We start from the raw sequence: 8,427 nt of genomic DNA on the forward strand, positions 1-8,427 counted from the left end.
CCGTAAAGAGCTTTTGAGAGTTTGAACACATGGTTTGGTAGTTTTTCATCCTCAAACCTAGGAGGTTGACGAACATACACTTCTTCATTTAAGAATCCATTCAAAAAGGCACTTTTCACATCCATTTGAAATAGTTTTATACCTTTATGAGTAGCATAAGCTAAGAGGATTCTTATTGCTTCAAGTCTTGATACGGGTGCAAACGTTTCATCATAATCTATTCATTCTTGTTGATTGTACCCTTGTGCCACTAGTCTTGCTTTATTTCTAATGACTTCTCCATCCTCATTTAGTTTGTTTCTAAATATCCATTTAGTTCCAATAATAGATTTGTCCAGAGGATGGGGTACAAGATTCCATACCTTGTTTCTTTCAAATTGTGAGAGTTCTTCCATCATAGATTCAACCCATGATTTGTCACCAATAGCTTGATCAATTGTCTTGGGTTCAACTTGTGATATCATGGCCATGTTGGAAGTATTTTCCCTTAGAGAGTTTCTGGTTCTCACACCATCTTCAGTATTTCCAATGACTAGATCTAGAGGATGATGCGTGACTGTTTTCCATCCTCTTGGAAGTTGCTGAGAGGTTGGGTCAGACTCATCCTCTGCGTAAGGACCAGGTACTTGAGAGGATGATTTTTCATCTTCTTCATCCTTATCCATTTTCTCTAAACACAAGTCATCAAACTCATCAAAATAACATGCATGGATTCCTCCACAGTTTGAGTCCTAAGATTATATATTTTATAACCTTTTGACGTTGTGGAGTATCCTAGAAAAATTCCTTTATCAGATTTTGGATCAAACTTTCCCAAATTTTCTTTATTATTTAGAATGTAGCAATAACACCCAAATATGTGAAAATAGGAAATATTTGGTTTTCTCCCTTTCCATAATTCATATGGAGTTTTGTTTAAAATTTTTCTAATGGATGTGCTATTTGAAATATAACAAGCGGTGTTAATGGCTTCGGCCCAAAAATATTTTTCAACATTGGCTTCATTTAAAATAGTTCTAGCCATTTCTTGTAATGTTCTATTTTACCTTTCAACAACCCCATTTTGTTGGGGAGTTCTTGGACAAGAAAAGTTGTGAGAAATACCATTTTCTTCACAAAGATTTTTAAAATATTCATTTTCAAATTCACCTCCGTGGTCACTTCTCACCGAGACAATTTTTGATCTTTTTTCATTTTGAATCTTTTTGCAAAAATGGTGAAATGCCTCAAAGGCTTCATCTTTGTGTTTTAAAAATAGAACCCAAGTAAAACGAGAAAAATCATCAACAATTACAAAGCCATATCTTTTTCCACTAAGACTTGGAGTTTTGATAGGACCAAAAAGATCAATGTGAATGAGTTCAAGAGGATGATTTGTTGAAACAAAGTTTTTAGAGTGAAAACTACTTTTAACTTGTTTTCCTTTCACACAAGCTTCACAAACTTTGTCTTTTTCAAAATTGATTTTTGGAAGTCCTTTTACTAATTCTAAATTTGCCAATTTAGAAATAGTGTTTAAGCTTGTGTGACCGGCTCGTTTGTGCCAAATCCATTTATCTTTTTCAATGGAAACAAAACAAGATTCAGTAGGTAAATCATCAAGATAAAGTTCATATAAATTCTTTTTTCTAAACCTGGAAAAGAAAACTCTACCCGAGGATGAGTGTTTAACCTCACATAGAGTAGGCTTAAAAATAACTTCAAAATCACTATCACATAATTGACTTATGCTTAGCAAGTTATGTTTTAAGCCATCCACATATTGGACATTTTCAATTTTTGCAGAATTATTCTTACCAATAATACCTGTTCCTTTTATTTGAGCTTTATCATTATTACCAAATGTGACTGATCCTCCATCCTTTATCTCCAATGACATGAAGCAGTGCTTATCTCCCGTCATATGCCTTCAGCAACCATTGTCCAAGTACCAAGGTTTTCTTTTGTTGATTAGAGGATGAACCTGTTTTAGAGTTTAAAAGAGACTTAGGTACCCATATAGCTTTGGGTCCTTGTTGGTTAGTTTTTCCTCTTTTGAGGACATTCCTTTTATGATGGCAAATAGAATCATGGTGCCCATGTTTACCACAGAATGAGCATGATGCCTTTTCATTGTTAGCTTTCTTCTTAGCATGACAAATTTTGGAAGTATGCCCAAGTTTTTTGCAAAAGGTGCATTTAGGCCTATCCTCTCGTTTTTTAGGCAAGAAAAATTTTCATATAATTTTTGTTTTTGAGAGCTTTTAAACCCAATTCTAGCCTTGTCAAATATTCCAGATTGGGACCCCATTATCTTTTGAAATGTTTTTGTAGATTTGACAAAGTTGGAAATATCATTTTTTAGTTCCCTAATCTCACTTTTCAAAATTTCCTTTTCTGTATCCTCGTCAGGAGGATGCGTTTCAACTATTTTAAGAATTTTTTGTTTCTCAGAATTTTGAAAGTGAGATTGCTGTAAATCTTGAATGATTTTAACATATTCATCATTCTTTTTCTGTAGCTCCTCATTTTGTTTCTTTATCTCAACAAGTTGGTTTTTTTGAAACATGCATTTTTGAGATAAAGTGTATGAGTCGTTTAAAAGGCTATCAAATTCAACTTCTAATTTTTCACAATTTGGACATAGATCAGAAATACTTACCTTGTCATTTTCTGATTTTGTCATGAGACATAGGTTGGCCTCTTCTTCCTTTTCTTGCTCTGAGGATGACTCATCACTATCATCCCAAGTGATCATCATGGATTTGTTTTTGTATGGAAATTTTCTAGAGTTCCTTTTGTTGAGAGGACACTCAGTTTTATAGTGTCCCATCTTGTTGCATCCATAACAAGTTATTTGACTTTTGTCAATTTTTTCTTTTTGAGGAGGTCCTCTGTTCTGTCCTCTTCTGTTTAACATCCTCTGGATTTTTCTGGAGATCAAAACAAGGTCATCCTCATCCTCAGACAGAGGATACTCTGCGTTTTCCTTTGTTATGACATCTTCATTCTTCTTGGAGCTTTCTGTTTGGCTGGTTTTTAGAGCAATCATTCTTCCCTTTTTGTTTGGTTTATCAGCCAATAACAATGGTTCATGAGCTCTTAGAGTTCCAACCAAATCTTCTAATTTCATGTTGGTCAAATCTCTTGCTTCTGTAATGGCAGTTACCATTGGCCTCCATTCTTTTGGTAAACTCCTTAGAATTTTTCTTATCCTTTCTTGAACGGAGTATAATTTTCCAAGAGATCTCAAGTTATTCAATATGATGGTTAACCTTGAGAACATTTCATCAATGGTTTCATCCTCCTTCATTTCGAATAGTTCGAAATCCCTTACTCCCATATCTATCCTTGCTTCTTTTACATGACTTGATCCTTCATGATGAATTCTTAGAGTATCCCATAGCTCTTTAGCGTTTTTGCATTCTTCAACTCTGTCATACTCTTCCCTGCACAAAGCACACGTTAGAAATAAATGAGCTTTAGAGTTTAGGAGTACCTTTGCATTTTCATCAGCCGTCCATTGTGCTTGAGGTTTCTCATCGGAGGTTGCATCTGCGTTGTTGGTCCTGATGACATGATCTCCATTTTCCACCACAGACCACATGTTGTTGTCTTGTGATATGAGAAATAGCCTCATCTTACCTTTCCAATGATAGTAATCTGTACCATCAAAGTAGGGAGGTCGGCTGGATGATCCTCCTTCAGGGATGTACTTAGCTTTTGACATTTTTCTTTTTGGATCTTTTTCTCTTACACTGTTAGGTGTATTTTTTAGAGAACCTTGCTCTGATGCCAATTGTTGTAGCTAAATATCACTAGAAGGGGGGTTGAATAGGGATTTTGCTGTTAAAAAATATTTTTAAGTGTTTTAAAAACTATCCTCTTGCTGAGGATGGCTAGCTCGAGGATGGGATTTTTCAAATCGTTAGATCTAAGTTGAGCAAAAGAGTAGGAGCAGAATATGAGGGACACACACACAATTTTATACTGGTTCACCCAAAGATGGCTACGTCCAGTCCTCACACCCTTGTGAGATTTCACTAACTTTCAAACAGATCGATCCTCAACCCGAGGATGATTACAAACCGTGTATTCTCAAGCTTCACCAAGCTTACAATCAATTTTCAAATATTTCCAAGCTTCACTCACTAGGAAATTACAAAGTAGTATGAGAGTGATTGATACTTAATACTTTCTCAAATGATATACAAAGATATAGTGTAAGATCAAAGAAAGTAAGAAGTGAGGGTGTTTTGCTCTTGATAGCTTTAAGATGCTTGATCTTTTTATGCAAGTGTGTTGTGTGTCTTCCAATGGAGAGCTTGTTTGCATTTTATAGAGATCCAAGCCCTTGATGACCGTTGGAGCTTATTTCAAACATTCCAAGTCTTTCATCATATTTACGGAAGTGCCATTACAGCCATCCTCACTTTTCTTGTAACTTGATCTTGACAAGTCCTTGTCAATTCTCTTTTATCAGCAATGCACAACTGTTATTTGACCATGTGAGCTGCATTTTTCAAAGACTTTAAGGTCTAGGTTGATTTCACCTTTTGAGGTGATGTTGACAAGAGAGAGAAAGCTTAGCCTTTAAATTAGCCTTCACATGTGATCTTCCATTTTTGGCTTGTTTCAAGTTGCCTTTCTTCAACTTGACTTCTTTATGTATATATTCATGCAAACACATTTAATAGTCTGATTTTAGCCTTTGCACATGCTTGAAGAGTTGCTTTCACTTTTGCTGGTCTATCCTCTGCCTATTCTGCCATCATCTGCATACTAGATCTAGCCACATTCATCTTTTTCTTTTGACCTTTTGACTCTTAATTTTAAATGTTTTGTTTATTCATGTTTGACATTGTTATGCATTTGAATAAACACATTTGTTTTGGTGAGAGATCATATTGTCCAAATCTGAAGTATTTTCAAATTGCAGCCCATCCTCACGTGGTGTTCTTGATCATATGCCATCCTCAGGCCAGAATCATATTTTCCTTCTTTTTGCCTTAATGATTAATAACCTATTATCTTATATGAATACACTCAAGAGCACATGTTAGTCATTAACCACAATCATAATCTCTTAAGTAATTTTGTTATCATTAAAATCATTTGAGAGATTTTGTCTCAACAAAATATACATAGATGTATGCTTTAATGAACTTTAGTTATTACAACAATGTTCACTTTTCCATGGCAAACTAGTTACTATAAACAAATATTCACATTTAAATATGATAGCCAAATGGGGCTATTATTAATTAATTGAATAATGTAATTCCCTCATGAACAAATTGGTAACTAGACCCATCCTCTCTATGAAGTGAAACAAGGCTTTCCTTGTAAACAACAGCTCTCATTGAATCATCATACTTTCCACAATCTTTGAGTTTTAAATCCCTTATTTTTTGTGAGTTATGTTCATGCAAAACCAACCCATCATCACTACTACATTTCCAAAGAAAACGATTATTCCCAATAAATCCCATAACCCTATCAATCACTTCAATAGGCCTAATACTATAATGCTTGATCCAAGACCCTTCATCCCAATAGTCTCTCATCACCCAAACATCAAAGTTCTTCACATTTCCTTTTATAGGGTACACAATGACATCAATTGTAGAACATTCCTAAAAGGGTTCTAATGTAGTAATAAAACCTTCTTCTAAGGACTCATGTATTTTTGGTACTTTAATTTTTCTAAACACTTCATTAACCATGTCGAATGACAAAACAACATTTTCTTTTGTACCTTCAGAATCATTATTAACATAACCAAACCAATGACAACAATGGTTCACAAAAGTATAAACTTTAGATGATGAACCGCAAATTTCTATGGGAAGAGGAAGTGTTTCATCATCAAATTTTCTCCAAGAATTTGAATTAAGACTGTATAGTTCAGCGGTCAAATACCCTTTTGTCTTTCATCTGTGTTTTTTAACCAAACATCTTTGAGTATGACAACTTTGTAGTCATTAGTTTTGGGGTCAAAACCAAAACTAGAATAATCAGTGAGAGAATAAGTGGTGACATTTGAATCACTCAAATGGAATTGAGGCAAAGATTTGAATTGTCTCAAAGAAGGGTTCATTAATACATTTGGATTTCCTTCTAGAAAATAAAAGCCATTGCATGGACCAATGATTTCAGACCAATATTTGTGGTCAGAATTGTATTCCTTAGGAGGGTTTAAAAAAACAGAGGAAACATGTTTTTTGGGATCATTAAATTTCCAAGACAGAAGAGAAATGTTTGTTTTGAGGCTTGAAATAAAGGGTCTTTCAATAATTAAGAGATTCTCCTCTTGGTTTTGAAATTGAATGAGATTGTTGTGGAAAGAATAGTAATTAGTTGTGAAATAAGGATTAGTTATGAGATGGAACCAAGATTTTGAAACACATTTGCATTTCAATAACTCTCTTGATGGCAACCTTGACAGGATGTTGGATACCAATTCTTGTGGCAAATGATCCATACTTAACTTCTCCTTTTTGGATATTCGAGATTTCAACAATGGTGATTTGGAAAAGTGTAATTTCTTGATTACGAAAAATAAAACAAAGTAAAAAAAGCAAAAAGAAAGCATGGTTAATATAATGTTTGGTAATCTATGAATTTGGAAAGGTGGTTATGATTTTTAAAAATGGTGTGGTCGTCTTTGGAAGAAATAAGAAGTACTTTATATATACGATTTGATCTTTTGGGTCCTTGCCAAACACCGTGTTAATTTATAGTGACTTGGTATTGGTCCTTCTAAACAATATTCATTTCACATTTCACATATGCAATTGGAAAATTAAAAAAATGATTCGGAGGCGAAAACCAAATATTCCAATAACCAATTTATCAATAAACATGATCATTGTCCTAAATGTGCATTTCATCATTTAATACAGATTAAGATTAATATATGATAAATGAAATAGAGAAACAGTGATTTTATCTAATTGTCTTTATTGATCATTCGTGTATTTCAATTATTATAAATGCAAAATAAAAAATAAAAAATTTCAAGTAATACACATAATATAAATTAGAGGATATAATTAAAATTGCATTGAAAATGTAAAGTGACGGTCTTTTGTAAAGAAATTCTTTTGGCAAATGATACAATTATTTTGAGATAGATCAAGTAATATTTATTTGATAAAAGAAATTAAAACATTATGGAATAAAGATAGCCAACCATATATATATATATATATATATATATATATTATTCAAGGATGTAAAATATTTATGTTTTTTATGAAGACAAAAACCAAGGAAAGTGATCAAGTTGCAAGCTCAAAAATAAGTCAACAATCAAAGTCAACTATGGTAAAATATGCTAGAAGTCTTATAATGTAAAGATACATGATACAATCTAATATTCTTATATTTCAAATGCACAAGAGAACCTTTCATTTTAGCATATGGATCAAAAGAATTTTCAAAGTGTCAAAAAGCATGAACAATGTTTGAAAATAAAGTTTTTGACAAAAATCAATATTGTATTCGACTACAACATGTTGTAGTCGAATACAGACTCAAGCCAGTAGCTAAAAATGAACATATGTATTCGACTACGACATAGTGTATTCAAATACAAGTACTAAGTCAGTAGCTAAAACTGAACTTTTTTTATTCGACTACGAGATGGTGTAGTCGAATACAAGTGCTAAGTTAGTAGTTAAAACTGGACTTTTGTATTCGACTACAAGATGGTGTAGCTGAATACAAGTGTTAAGTCAGTAGTTAAAACTGCACATTTGTATTCGACTACAACATGGTGTAGCCGAATACAAAACCAAGTCAGTGGAAAAATTCACTCATATGTATTTAAATACAAGAATGTGTATTCAAATACAAGCTTTAAAATTAAAATAAAATTGAACGTTACAAAGAGGTGTATTCGACTACACTTCTGTTGTAGTTGAATACAACAATGAAAGATGCAATTTTTCAGTTCAAATTCAACCTGGATCATTGCATATGTTCATCAAACCTCTAGAAACGATTTTCACTGATATGAAATGATGTCTATGGAGTACAAATGCCATATAGCTTCAGGTTTAACTCATAAATCCTACTACAAAACTTTGAACAATTTTCTGAAATATTCACAAAGTTATATTTTCATATTTCAAGTACATGCACTATATTTTCATATCATTTAGAAAGATTTTCTATTGTACTTGAAATTATATTGGATTGATATCATTGTACAAATTGTCGTACTCTTGTTCTTAGACAAGAACATTGCTGAAAAATTATTAAAGTTATTAATTGGGATGTAGTAGAAAATGTTTCTTATGTTCCAAAAATAGTAATCGCCAATAAAGAAGAAACAAAAATAAAAGTCTCATGGACAGATGACGACAAAAGGAAAGTGTTGTTTGATAAGAAGGCCAAAAACATGTTACAATCAACACTTGGAATGGATGAATTCTTTCGCGT

General features: G+C 32.9%; 1 pseudogene; it reads right to left on the minus strand.

Annotated features, from left to right (window-relative positions):
- Positions 1-5,243: 5,243 nt before the first annotated feature.
- LOC101507791 (F-box/kelch-repeat protein At3g06240-like) lies at positions 5,244-6,485 on the minus strand (annotated as a pseudogene).
- Positions 6,486-8,427: the final 1,942 nt, after the last annotated feature.

Source organism: Cicer arietinum, chromosome 3, assembly GCF_000331145.2.
Source record: "Cicer arietinum cultivar CDC Frontier isolate Library 1 chromosome 3, Cicar.CDCFrontier_v2.0, whole genome shotgun sequence".
Taxonomy (NCBI): Eukaryota; Viridiplantae; Streptophyta; class Magnoliopsida; order Fabales; family Fabaceae; genus Cicer; species Cicer arietinum.